General features: G+C 40.2%; 1 protein-coding gene across 8 annotated transcripts in view; it reads right to left on the bottom strand.

Annotated features, from left to right (window-relative positions):
- shank3a (SH3 and multiple ankyrin repeat domains 3a) overlaps positions 1 to 13,742 on the bottom strand; it is a 315,840-nt gene extending 302,098 nt beyond the window's left edge. For 7 of the 8 annotated variants that reach the window (XR_005992309.1, XR_005992308.1, XM_041794579.1 and 4 more), the window contains exon 1: positions 13,664 to 13,742. The gene's annotated coding sequence lies outside the window, so the exon portion shown is untranslated. The remainder of the gene's footprint in view (positions 1 to 13,663) is intronic. The other variant, XM_041794581.1, reaches the window with a different exon arrangement.
- Positions 13,743 to 14,963: the final 1,221 nt, after the last annotated feature.

The following is a 14,963-nucleotide window of genomic DNA, read 5'->3' as shown; positions in this document are numbered from 1 at the left end:
TCAATCATGGTCAATATAATTTGGCTGTTTTGACAAAGAAATTACAAAACCCATTTAATGTCCAAGTGAAAAAGGATTTCTGCAAGGCAAAGTCAATTAAAATTAATATTCACCACCTTCAAATCAGTATTTAGTAGATGCACCTTTGGCTGCAATCACAGTATGAGTCTGTGCAGATTAGTCTCAATCAGGCTTGCACATCTGGGATCTTCTTTGTAAAACTGCTCAAGCTCTGTCAGGTTGTCAGGTGGCTGATGGGGATTGGGTGTGAACAGCCCTTTTCCAGTCCAGTCCTAAATTCTTTATCAGATCAATAAAAGCCAAGGGGGTGAATACTTTTTACTGGCATTGTAAAAGCAAAAATAATGTTGAAATTAGCAAGAGAATCAGGATTTGCTCATGCTACTCAGGCATGCGTTGTGGACTCAGGGTTGCAGTGGTATTGATGTTCTCATCCTATTATCTGCTAAAAGCAATTAAGCATATTTCACAGACTGCTGAACAATGACGCCAAGATGTTGTTTGAAACATACAGAATCAGGCCTTTACCAGGTGTTAAAAAATACAACACTCACACTGGAGGCCCCTGTAAAACCTTTAAAGTCTTCATCACAGGCCCTGTTAATTGCACATATGCTGATAATTGCTGGACGTTTTCTGTGTGCTGCCTCCAAACATTCTGAATAACATCTTGTTAGTCTGCTGCAAGATTTAACAAGCTTTCTGCGTGCCTGCTAGTGACCAGAGAGAGATAGAGAATCATTAGTGTTTCTTTCTCTATATCCCCTCAGTGCTTTAGGGAGGACGTCATTAGCATCTCTCCCTGCGTCTGACAGGGAGTCAAAGGAGCATCTGCCTCTGTGCTGCACTATCACATCCTCTATCACTCATCCCTCCAGGGCCTCGATAGCGTTTGCTGACCTGACTTTCGTTGGTCAGCCCAGTCACAAATGCAAAGGTCCTCTGTTTTATTTCAACGGTGGGGCATGTGGGTCAAAGAGAGCCCTTTGTTGGTAGCAACACTTGCAGTATTTGCAGGGCGCACAGATGTACAGATCTAAAGGCTTTTGATCACCTTCGTGACCACATTGCCAGCAGCCTGGGAGCTTTTTGCTGAGAACAGAGGGATGGATTCAGGCCTGAAATGACTCAGTCACACAGACATCTGGACCTGTATGCACAATTAGAAAGACCTTCAGAGTTAAAATTGGCCCTAAGTTTGACAAATTTATGAAAGTGATGCCTATTTCTACTGTTCAAAAGACCATGTATGAATTATTTATGTTAAAACTCCTCTGAACTTGCACGGACTGAAAGCTTAAAAAGCCTCCAAGCCACCTCGAGATCGGACATAACTGAACTCTCAAGACATAAAGTCTTTGAAAGCAAGAAAGGCACAAAAAAGGGTTTCACCATGACTGTCATAGTATTTTCCCTGACAGTGAAAAAGAGATACGTCCCCTCCCTATGGCCAACCTGCCTGTAGAAGGCTAAAATTTCCCCTGCCTGTAAACAAAGGGCCTGAAATAAAAACAATGCAATGCCTTTTGATATTGTTTTGGTGTAAACTGACATATTAGAGTCAATCGGAGCTGATTTCAATAGATGAAATATGTGCCATGTTGTTGCTTGCAGGGATATAAATCCCCCAACTCTGATGTTCAACAAGGTTTACTGAACATTTGAGCTTATACTTAGCATTTTTACAGCTTTTGGGGATACTCCCAAGTGGCCAAGAGGAGCAGTTATGCAGGTTTAAACCATAAAACTAGACAGTAAAAAGCACAAAATGTGTTGTTTTGGTGTAGATTTAAATCTGCAGGTGTCCTAATGGATTAGAGGACTGTTTTGGAGCCAGTTTGTCCAATTTAAGGATTGTTTCTGAGTTCAAGTCAAGCAATTTGAACTGTAAAATAATTTACACCAGAGCTTAATAAAGAAAAAAGGAGGTTGATCATCCATTATATTTTTTCTCTTCACTGTGTCATATATGGAGTAGCAAAGACAGCAAGTATGACATCTTCACCATAAATAAACAGGAATAACAACATCTAATGTGTTATTTCTAGTCTTTGTAAAGCAATGTAAGCGTACATGGGTGTTATGAACAGATATCTTCAACTACTTTGACCTGGATTCTTCTCTTCTTAATCTGAGACAACATTTAAGGCCAATCCTGACAGCAGCAGATGCTCCATGTCCTCAGCTGTTTAAATGTAGCACTGCTGTGGTTCAGGATACTCTGCAGCACCCTCCCTCCTCATAAATGCACTTAATTTGTTCAAAGTCTGACAGAAAAGGCCTACATAGCAGATGTCCTCATTATTGCAGGAGATACAAATACACCAGATTAAATGTTTTGTTCGGATACATAGTGTATTAGCAAAATACAGAGACCAAACAGATGCACACTGCATTATGAGACAATGTTTGCTTGCTCACCATTATGGAGTTTTTATCAAGCTCTTATCAGGGTAAACACGCACACAGCAGATGCACAAATGCAAGATGGAGGGCAAATGTGTATGAGAGGTTTGATAAGAGGTGATACCTGAGGTTGTATTCTTGTATCTGTTGGTCTGATTGTATTCTCAACAAGCTCCTTTTAAAGTGCCGCTCCCTGTGCCGTTACAGTGAACACCTAAACAGGCTCAGAGTGACTTGTGTTTGTCAGCACGGTGCTGTACAAACTGTGGGTGCACCTGCAGCACAGAGCGCGTGTGATCGACCTCTGTGCTCCACCCTGCACTCGGGCTAATTGAAACAGATGGAGGAGTTGAGAAGGTTGAGGAGGAGCCCTGAGGGCGGCAGCCATGAAAGGAGAAAAGAGGTGCAGAGTACATCGAGGTCAACAGGAGAGGATGCAAAGAGGACCCACTCTCTTTAAAAGACAAGTAAACAAACTCTTTAATGTCAGCAATGCTTGTTGAATCATTGATATAAGATTTTCTTGAATTAAGAACTTTGTAATGTTCTCCTAAATGATTTAAGGTAAACTCAGATAGATCAGGAGAGGTTTCTTTAATAAAATAAGGCTCAGAGTTCAAGTCCTCAGAGAAACTAAGATGTCACAGAAAATACTAAATTCCTCCTATTTTGATCTTCCTCCTAAGGCTGAATTGAACAAAATGCACGTTGGTCCTCATTTAGATCTGAGCATCTTCATTTGACACATCCACATAGAAACTGCAGTATTTTTCGACAACTGTATGCTTTCTTCTACATTTTTATACCAGGTGATATTTTATTATTTGACTGCTTCCAGTATTGAAGTGACTTGAACACTGCAAATTGCAGTAAAATAAACACTTCCCCTGACTCTCTTGGCACTGTTATGTGCATTTTCAGTCCTTGATATTTCTGATGCTCTCTGGGATGCTTCAATCTCAGAGCCTATTCACTGTCATCTCAAGATGCTAAAGCCTCTGGGGGCAACAGAGAATTTTTCAGGGCTTTAGTGCATGCATCTCAGATAAGCGTTAAAGGTTGTCAGAACAAGATTCTCTTTTTCCTGCAGAGCTTATTGTTCAACATCTGACATGAAACCTGAGACTTCAAGTTGAAGGGAAGAGACTAAATTTGTATGCTATTCTGTTGTCTGTTTATAGGGACTGATAAAGAGCTAATCTGTAAGCTCCACCTGGCCCTTTGGGATCAAAACAGGCTGTTTTATGGACCTTAACAAAAGCTGTGAGCCTACTTATTTATATTAAATTGGATGTCAGAGCTTTCTTTAAGAGCAGGAAATCCTCCTGTACAGATCAATGATACCTAAAGGACTAAAAGTCACTGTTATATAGATCATTTGCTAGCATAAGAAGTGAGTGAGATAGGTCAATTTAAAATAAGGTTGCCAACTGTTCCATATAAGCCAGGATGTCCCGTATTTTCAAATGACACTGGTTTGTCCCAGGTGGGGATGCTCCATGTATTGATGTTATTTCTCTGTAATCATAAAACCACACTTTACTGTTCCAGATCAGCCCCCTTAAATATATCAGCTGTACCTGCAGTACCTCACCACAGCAAAAGCCAAATCCCACAGAAATAAGTCCCATGAATGGATGGTTTAGTTTATTTGGCACACAAATGTGTGTTAAAAAATGGATAAACTTGCAAAAAAATAAAGACTTTACAACAACAACCAAAGGGGTTAAGTTGGTCATTGGCCACTTGATGAAAGTCTTTTGCAGTTTGTTGTTTACAACAGGTCAAAGAAGACTACAGAAGCAAAAGGTGCAAGCAATGTCAGAGCATTTTTTTATGGCATCAACGACATCGCAAATTGAAAAAATACCCGCAAGAGAGGATCTATATACATCACACACCTGTTGCACGTGCAGCACAGAACTGGTCAAAAGTAAACTTTAAATAAGTATGACGTTACTCATCATGGAAGGACTTTTCTTTTGCTGTCTCCAAAATACACATATACCCAAAATTTCCTTGAAAATACTCGGGAATCCTAACAAATTCCTCAAAATATCCAAAACAAAACGCCTACAATTTCTATTAAAAATTCATAAGCATCCATAGCAAATTATCCCAACATGCAAGCAAGTTGCTTAAACTTCAGTGGATAATCTGAACAGTTATCCCAAATATTGTAAGATCAGAGATTTATTGTTAAAGCAAAAATGTAATGTCCATATATGTACTGTACATTCAGGGTCTTGGGGGTTAGGGGGAGCGTGCTGGGTGAACCAGCAAGGCTATACAGATCCACAGATGTTTCAGCTGCTTTAACAAGTTCAGTGACTGCCCATTAAAGAGCATGAAGGCGAAAGATTTCTGGTGCCCTTCAAAATGGGGTGAAGGTTAGCAAAAACATTGTCCATCAAAAATTGAAGCAGCGATCACCTGCCACCTCTTATTATTTTATAAACATTAACATCATAGTCTAGCCAATAATACTGGACTCCATTCAGCCAAGCCAGGTCCTTTAAACGTTGGAAAATAAAGGAGAAGAAAAGAATGTGCAAATAACCTCAACAATAAATTTAACCTTTGTTCTACTTTAGAGCCCAACCTGGGTGAATGTTCGCCAGGGGGCTAGCATTAACATGGTTGACCCACATCCTAGGAGGGCCCTTTAATTGGGGGCCCTGCAGCTTCTGTGGGAGGCCCAGCAGGATATGACAATACGCTAAGGCAACATAGCCGAAAGTTGCACTGTGACATAGCTCTGTATACGGAGGCTTTCTGGGAGGGATGTGAAACACCCCAAAATTTATGGAAGTCCCACACATTTGAGCAAACATTGTTTTTTTTTTGGCCCTTCAACCTTAAATGTTTTACATTATGCAAAGCAACTGTACCCATCTATGGCGCTGTATAGCTTAGCACCCTTGCCGGTGCCCTCAGCATGCTCTCCTTAAAGAGGCAACACATGCATGATGTCACTACTATTGCCAAGTACCTTATGAAACCTGACTTAAAAAATACCAAAATACCCCTTTAAGTGTTTCCTTTTGGATGGGAGAGGGGGATTCAAGATGGCAGGAAAAGCAACAGAGTTCATCACTTATACTGTAAGCGACAGTATTCATCTTAAAATCACTGCTGCATAAAACAAATCATGGTATCAAGTCCCAGTGAGCAGGAAATTTGCTTTTTGATCATGATGAAGCAGGTTGTGCGATATAAAAGTCATCACATCTTCATTTTGCTTGCAGTGAATTTTCCTTAACAATACCTGCTGCATTAACACTTCTGCTTGCCCCAACTTCACCTCAAGATTTTACAAAGGAGTCAACAGGATAAAGTCCAGCTATTTAAATTATCATACATGCAGTTCATCCTGACAATTTCAGTTTTGTCCATTAATTAAACACACCATTACTATGAGTGATGTATCTCTTATTTATAACACAGCTGAAAAAATGCTTGACTTTTTCATTAAGGCATATATAAAATCATTATTGACAATAATCATTTATTTTACGAGTTATCAGGAAACACAGCAATAAAAGAACAGTCATTCATTTATCTTTAGCTCTGTCCTACCTGAGGAGATGAACCCCAGACAGCAGCAAGAGAGGACAAACACTGCTGAGTCCAACAAATTCACTTCAGAAGTACACAGGCACAGAACAATTCTGTCATAAAAAAGCAGAAAACTCCTTCACCATAAAGAGAGGCACTGCATCTGCTCCTCTGAAAATCTAAAAAGGACTTGATTCCCCTTGAAGCTTCTTTGGCAGACGCCTGGGAAAAATGTGGCTGGTGCTCTCAGGACCTAGCTCTGTCTGTTGCCATGCACGTGTGAGCGTGTTTGTCTTTGTGTGTGTGAGGAGGGTATGGTGGCCTCTCTTTGTTGTGCATTGTAAGAGGATCCTGGCTGGTGAAACAATACCTGGCCTTTCAAACGGAGATGAACAGACTTTACTGACTCACGCTGAGGCTCGGACTGACCAGACAGACATTGGGGGGGGGGGCTGAATACCTCCTCTGTGAGGAAAGGAAGGAGGGAAACCTTTCAGCACCCAGACTGTTATTAGCTACCAGTGTTTGTGTGTGCGTGTTTTCCTGCAGGGGGCAGGTTCAAAGGTTCTCCTGGGGAGCTGGAGGGGATGATATGGCTGAGGGGGTCTGATGGAGATGAAAGTGGGAATTGGAAATGGGGGCAGATAGAGTGAAACAGATCACTTTTTACCTGTGTACCTCTAAACTCTCCCTCTCTGCAGAGGTAATCCACACCTGCATTAATAATTTAGGAATGCTCCATGTGTGGGTCTGAGAAAAAAGCAGCCATTGTTTATCTGTTCTGTGCAGGGAAAAAAAAAATCTGCACCCTGTATTTTTTCCCCGCATTAAAAGTCAGCAAAATTCTCTTACCCTCTCTGGCAATTTCCCAAATCTGAATTAAGAAGGATAAGGATTTACTCCTGATAATTACCCCTCTCAAGCTGTGGCGTGACATCTTTATCGCCTCACTTATATTTCACACACACTCTCACAAATGCTCGCTCAGCTGTCCTAATATTTCTCTCACTCTCCCACCTGAGAAGGGCAGCGGCTGTCACTCATGTCAATGAGATGTGGGGGTATTTAACAGTCCATGAGTCAATCCTCCACAGCATCACAGTGATCTCATCTCAAATGGAGCCAAAAAAGACAACTTACATATTCATGGAGAAAAAAGGAACAATGCTGACTAAATGTGATGAGGGTGACCTTCAAGGAAAGCTGCAGCTGATTTCAGCTGATCAGTGTCAAGTACTGTCCATATAGACAGAAGACGACGCAGGCAGAACCCTTAATACCATGTCAATTCACAGCAGCAAGTAAAAAGAGCTGTTTTATTTGCTCCATCACCAGTGAAATACTTAAGAAAATGTGATATTCATTTAAAAACTGATGTAATATGCAGGCCAGCTTCAATTATTACTAATGCATCCAATTTAATTTTCCTTTCTCTTTTGTCTTGAATTCACTTTAAACCAATGAACCACTTACCTCGCTGCTCTCTGTGGACCTCTCTGAGTATTTTTTTCTTCCGTGTGCCTGTTTTATTTTTTTAAATACATTCCATCACAACATTATTCCCATGTGCAACTGTTTCCTTTTGTTAACAATCTAATTTTGTCTGGCATTCTTATTTTGTTGTCAACGAGGGCTTGAAGCACATTTCCATCTGTTTCACCGGGGACTACGTAGGACTTTGTTGTCAGCAAAGGAGATGCTGCACTATCATCAAGGAAAACATGGCTGCTGTACAGAGAGGCAGAAGTCTGTAGAAAGATGTGTGCATGTGTGTGTATTGCCTACAATAACTCTGGAAGTTACAGCTATTGATCATTTTGTTTGAAACTTCTGACATTAGCATATTTAAAAAAGACATTGCTCTCTGTGCAGCTTGTGTTAGCCTAGATCTGTACTTAAAGGGCATATGCTATAGTGACATGTTGCTGTCTCCATCTGTGACATTAATCACAAATACCCCTGTGATGGGAGCTGACATATTGAGTTGGTGACGCAATACAAATTCAAGACGTGCAAAAGGGAGCTTGCTGGTTGAGCAGTGGGATTGAGACACATTGAAGTAGAAATGAATTATATTTCTTTTACAACTGTGATGGCACTGTCAGTCATTTCACAGGATGTGTGATGTTAGTCATGTGACATGAAGCATATCATGCTGCCACTTCTTCTCTGTTTGATGAAAACAAAAATCAAATTCCTGTCCTATATCACCACAGATTTAGTCTGTGTCACCTGCGCGTTGGCTGCAGGTGATGCTGCTGCTGTTACAGATACATGGGAATGATGCTCAAGGCAAACACAACCATGTAACAAATTCTGCAAGTTCTTTCAGACATCAGATATCCATAAATGCATGCACATTGCCTACAAGGTGTTAAGGATGTCTAGATAAGCATGAGTTATGGATGTCCCTGTGTGCATGTCTTCATGGATGTTTGATATCTGCAGAAGTTCTTTTGCATTATTCCAGGTCTGACTCCTAAAACAGGAGAGGTCCAACATTACTGAGGACATTGCACTGTTTTTGTAAACCATCAGATTTGCTATCATCTTAATCTCTCTGGTTTTTGACCCTCTGAGCCCTTAGCTATTCTAACTAAGCTTTTAAAGAAGCTTATAAAACTTTAACCCTGTGGTGCACTGTCAAGCTCTGAACATCCGTCTTTTCAAGACAGCCTGGGCTTAAAGAATATATGTGCTGCAGTAATGTGACTTGAACTTTTAAAAAGTTACAGGACTATAAAGACAAAGGATAAAACTAAATGGAAATCAAAGATTTGTATGTGTGACGCACAGTAGACAATAATGACTGAGACTTTTTTTCACAAACTTGGTCTCATAACTCTTGGGGATCAAAGAAAGTGAAACTATAATCATTCTGTGACACAAAGTCCTCAAAATATTCACATATTTACAAAAAAGTCCCTGTGTTTCTTTGTTTTAGCTGACAGTTTTCAGTTTGACAAACTATGACGTGACAGTGAAGAAAATATACCATATACAAAATGGTGCTTATCAGAGCTGCAAGCAGTGGAAAAGTTCAAAAAATTGATTCAAAAAATAATAATAGGATTGGATTTACTTGTGTGGATTTAACTAAGTCAACTAAGTTCCAGTCTCACAAGTGAAGCTTTCATGAGGGCTACGAAGGCATGGGTAGCGCCACAGAAATGGCAAAATATCAACCTCCAAGAGGGATTAAAAAGTAAGAGGCTACGATTTAGGTTCCAAAGTTGCTCACTGCGTCATTTTTTTGTGTACAACAATGTGGTTGTCAGAGAGTCAAACTGTGTCTCTTTCTGCTCCTAACTTAAATTAAAGTGAGAGCTGTTTTGGTGGGAGAGGCAAAGCACACACTGAACTTAAAAGGTAGGGAGAGAGTGCGCCATTTACTACAAATGGCAAAACCTATGGACCAAAGAAGTACAACACAACATGCTGCACAGTGATCAGTCTAAATTATTTTGTTTCAATGATCACTGGAAAGCCATAACCATAAGAAGATGAGATTTTTCCACCAACACTACTGTATGTCATCATAAATTGTAGATGAATGAAGTTCGCTTGAAAACAGGGGGTCTAAGTCCGCTTCCAAATGAACCCTGGTACGGTTCGTTTGAGGTGTGAAAGCAAACCAACTTGTGACCCAAAGGCTGGAAGTGGCATAAAGTGTAATGGTGTAGAGAGTTATTTGTGATTTAATACACTCAAATACATATCGGTACCTCGCTTGGTGCCTGTGTAGCCATAGCAACATGTTGTCATTGGTGCTGATTTATTCGTTTCATGTAAAGAAAGACATGCTGGACAGCTCACCACTTTGCCAGCTGCTCATTATGCCGCAATGCAAAACAGAAACCCTAAGACTGCGTAAATTCTGTGTTTTTTCATTGTTTATGTGGAAGAAAAGACCGGCGGAAGGAGATGGATTTCTGGTTTCGTCTTCTTCTACGCCTTCTTTTCTTCTTCGTCGCCATTTGTTTGCGACGACAGCGCCCCTAGCGGGCAGAGGTTGTAGGTGTTCAGATGGTTTGGTCCGTTTGGCCAAGAGCAGTGTGAATACGAACCAATTCAAACAAAAGAGCAACAATGTTGGATTTCTGTTCCAAAATGGACCGAGTCCCCCGGACTATCAGGTGTGAAAACGACCTTACATGACAACTTCACATCTGCATTTTTCTGGTCAGGATTACCAAACCCACACCAAGTAATTCTTTCAAAATAGCACTAAATGGTGAGAGAAGCTAGTACTTAATAAATTGGTGAATCAGTCAACTCACTGAACAACCACAGAAGACCCCCCTCCCTGTTCCCTGTTTGTGTCAGAAAGTCTCCTAAGTAAAAGTTAGTCCCAGTCATAAAACGACTGTCTTGCTCCCACCATAAACTTTTAACTGTTGCCCTGAACAAATGATCTGAGACTGTGTACTGTAGGAGCACAATACAGAAATGTCTGATAGTTAAGGACATGTTTCCAAAGAACAGTACTACATAAAAAAAACCCTACGTTAGTAGTTTTTGTTTTTTTCAGTGGCCAACTGCTACTGTTGACATAACTACATGGTGTATCCAAACATCTCTGTCAGTACTCCCTCCAGTTTTTCATAACAGGGACTGCACTGACCATCATCTCTTTCTGTGCAGGAATTACGAGTCGGTTCAGAGTCAAAAATCAAATTATATCTGACAAAAGTGACAGTGAGTAATGTAGTGGCAAAGTTTTTGTGCTAGGGAGTTTACTGTTGACTTCTTTTTTTTCCACTAAAGGGAAGAGATCCCAAGCTTAAGATGTGATGAGTTTAAGTCAGGCCTTAATTAATGACCCTCCCACTTTGGGGAGTCATTTTCTTCCTGCTAGAGCTCTGAGTCACTCCAAAAAAAAAAAAAAAAAAAAAAAAGTGAAATCGCCAGCGCTTTAAAGATCAGATGAGACAAATGAGAAGCAGCTCGGGCGCTCAGAGACAGACAGCATAGAAAGACAGGGAATAGCTTTTATCGAGCGTGACACAGAGAAATGGGATCTGGGTTTGTAGGCACTGGAGGGGTAATTGATTCAAGGATCTAGATCTGCTTGCAGGCTAACCCCAGGAACAATGTAGTATGGCAGCTGATATGCAATGTGATAGCTTAAATACTCGTTTGGCACAGAGCGTGGTTCAGCTCTGTGAAGAATCACTCCTCAAGCTGATGTGGCTAATAGCGTGCCATGCTAATTCAGAATCAAATTTGTAATTAGACTCTTTGTATTGCTATGTGCCTTAATTCACTTACAGCTCTTCCCTGCTTCCTTACCAAATGAATATCATGTGATTAATGTGATCCGCCTCATGAAATGGAGGGTAAGCTTTACTGTACGCACTGAAGTCAACACTGTGCCTCATTATAAAGTCACATACCAAAATGAAACCTATTCATTTTAACCTCCCTGATTAGAAATTATTAGGAGTGGATTTTGCAATCAATGTACAATTCTAATGCACAGCCCTGAAAGTTCCCCTGGTGTATAGACTAAATATGAATATAGCATGCATAAAAACACAGCTGTCATCATATGTGTTAACATTTTTGTAATCTTATGAGAAATTACAGTAAATATCTACAGAAAAGTAAAGTAGATTTATTAGGGGTGAATCACATTCCTTCAAACATGTCTCCATGATTTTAATTACCTTTCTAAAGTTATGAATAATCTCAGTGATTATGTGCACATGCACTTCATCTGTAAATTAATGTTGTGAAAACACCCTATTACTGAGTGTTATAGATGTAACTAAATATCCATAACACTTAACATAATACTGGGTTCTGATTTTATCACTTTCATTTTTTTTTTCAAGTAAAGGCATGAGAGTTATACAGAAGAGGATTAGGGACAGGGGGTGAGGGACAAAATAATAAAGTGCAGTTTGTGAGGAAACTCGAAATGTCAAAAAAAAGGTAAAATGTCTAGAAAAAAGACAAAAAGTTCGAGAATAGGCTGAAATACAATTTTGAGGAAAAAAAGTCAAAGTTTTGATAATAAAGCGAAACCATCTTGAACTTTACCAAACAACAGGTCTCAGACAACCACACAGTGTTTATGGGCTAAAAAAGAAAGAATGTCTTTGTGGTAGTGGGGTGTAGTTCTGCTCAGCTGTAGGGGAGAGAGGTGTGGGAGTGGCTCAGGGGAGCAGTGCCAGTGCTAAGTGACACAGGTGTTTTCTGTGGCTTGATGGTGGTCTTTGTCTCTTTGCAGTAGCATGCTGGAGCTGGGAGAGAGCTCACACAAACACATGTAGCAGATCCTTGAGGCTGTGCTCCTTACTGAAGGAAGATTTGGAGTTGGACTGATATACTGGAACGATTTAAAGATGATGAGTGCCGGGCAATTCGGACAAGAAAGAAAGTAGTTATGTTTTGTTACCATGTGTGTGTGAGTATAATTAAAAGAGACCTTGCATCCATCTAAGTTCTTTGTGTGTCTATTGTGCTGAAGAGGACCCAGTAACATAGTCCCCTACCACAGTCTTTGTTGTTAAATCCAATTCTGAAGTATGTTCATCACTATAAGGGATTTTGTTGAAACAGTTAAGATCTGTTTGTAACAGCCTAATAAGGTTTTACTATATTCTCAATATTGAAATTGCGACTTTTTTTCTCATCATTTCAACTTTCTTCTCAGAGTGCACAGCTTTCCTTTTCCTTCACTGTCCTCTTCCATCCATCCATCCATCCATCCATCCATCCATCCATCCATCCATCCATCTTCTCCCGCTCATCCAGGGCCTAGTCGTGGTGGCAGCAGGCCAAGCACGTCCATCCAGACATTCCCTCTCCCCAGCAACCTTTTCCAGCTCTTCCTGGGGAGTCAGAGGGTTCCCAGGCTAGATGAGATATATTAATCCTCCAGGAAGTCCTTGGTATACCCCAGGGTCTCCTTCCAGTTGGATGTACCCAGAAGACCTCCACAGGCAGGGGACCGGGAGGTATCCTGGTCAGATGCCTGAACCACCACTCTACTTGGAACTCCCTCCAGATGTCCAAGCTCCTCACCCTATCTAAGGCTGAGCCCAGCCATCCTCCTGAGGAATCTCGCTTATTCTTTCAGTCATCACCTAGACTTCATGACCATAAATGAGGGTTGGAATGAAGATCGACCAATACGGTCCATTCTAGCCTTAATAGTGAACAAGACCCCGGGATACTTGAACTCCTTCACTTGTGCCAAAGATCTCTAATCCTCTTCCATGAATATATAAATATTCATACTAATGTGATTCTTTGAAACTCTTTGACAATAGAAATTGTAAATACCCCTTTTTATTACTGTTCTTTAAATATATAAATATAAATAAATAAATACAGATGAATCTGGGGGGAAACAGAAGTTTGACAAGCCACCAGCACTGACGTGGCTCCTCCCTTTAAAAATTATGAGGGTTTGAATGACATCATTTTTCTATAATTAACTTAACTTTATAACTTCATTTTTAATTATGATGAATGGGACACTGTTAAGAACATCTCTTCTACAGTCGTGGCAAACTTCGGGGGTAAAAAGCAAGAGCACAACACAGCTTTAACGTCATGAAGACTCATGTGTGACACTTATCACTTTACTTAGATTCACTGAGTGTACAGAAGGTAATTAAGACTAGAATATCATAATAATTTGTCATTTTTGCCCTCCAAGACTTACCTCTAGATGGTCTGTAGTTGTAACTGATGATGTCGCCTCCTTGTCGCTGCATATGATCATCATGGACACTCGGAACAGCTGCATTAGGACAAAAAAAGGTAAAAAGAATACATTTGTACATTTGTATTTCACAAATATAACTGTTCTGATGATTTAATGGTAATGCAGCTGTTGTTCTTTTAGGCTGACTTGCTAGCCTATTATGTAAAATCTAAATATTGTTAAGATCTATGACGGTACTTTCATCAAAAGCTGTTTTAATCCAATTCTCCTGTTGTTGTCACATCAGTAGTCCAAGATGAGTTGCACTACAGCTGTGGTAGCCATTCCAAGAAGACTTTTTTTTTGGCATATTGGCCAAAGTTACCCATATTTGTATATTTGTCAACTATTTTAACATCCCTACTGAGTCATTTATCATATTAAAGAAAAGAGGTATAAGGCTGAAGATTATGGATGGTGTCAAAGCGGACAAACATCCTACTACATCCTACATCTATTATTTCTACTTCTAACCCAGCCCTAGATTTACATATATGTGATCAATGTGTCCTTATGTGTTTCACCTATGTGTTTTATTGGTGACAGTGTGTCTGTACAGACTCTGAAACCAATTTTGACCTATTCATCTCAATGTCTTAGGATAAAAAAGCAAATTTTCCCATGGCATGTTATCACAGGACGCATGGATGCATGCCCTCTTAGGGCTTAATGATGATCTTTTAAAACATGTTTGTTGTCTGTGGTCTCTTTGTTCAGTCATATGTTTTGTTCCATCTCAAGTCCAAACTGCGACATTTTTGCTTTCTGAAGATTCTTTTTTGGCCTTTTTGCCTTAACTGGGACAGCACAGCTGAAGGGAGACAAGAAATATGGGAAGACAGAGTAGGGGAGGACATGCACCAAGCAACGCCAAGATCCAAACTCAATCCTGCAACTAGTACGTTCAGGGATTACAGCCCCTGTTAAGCTTAACCGGTGCCCAACTTTTTAGAATACATTTGAGAGGTTAAAAATGTTCTAAAATTTGGGCCACTAAACCCTTAACCAGCTGAGAGCCACTCCTATGAATAACTGAGTACTTAACAGTAACAGCCCTGACAGGACCCACAAATGGCAATGGTTGCATATTTGTTTGGCCTATACTGAGGGGAGTAAAATCCATACAATCTTTCTAATTATTGAATAAATCTATTCTTGGCTTCATCTTCTTAGTAAGAGCTTCAAAAGCAACCACATCTGCTGACAGTTGATCAAGATATTCTCTCAAATGGGAAACATTATCAAGTCACCTCACACG

Source organism: Cheilinus undulatus, linkage group 9 (assembly GCF_018320785.1).
Source record: "Cheilinus undulatus linkage group 9, ASM1832078v1, whole genome shotgun sequence".
Lineage (NCBI taxonomy): Eukaryota > Metazoa > Chordata > Actinopteri > Labriformes > Labridae > Cheilinus > Cheilinus undulatus.
This window is presented reverse-complemented; position numbering and strand designations above follow the sequence as displayed.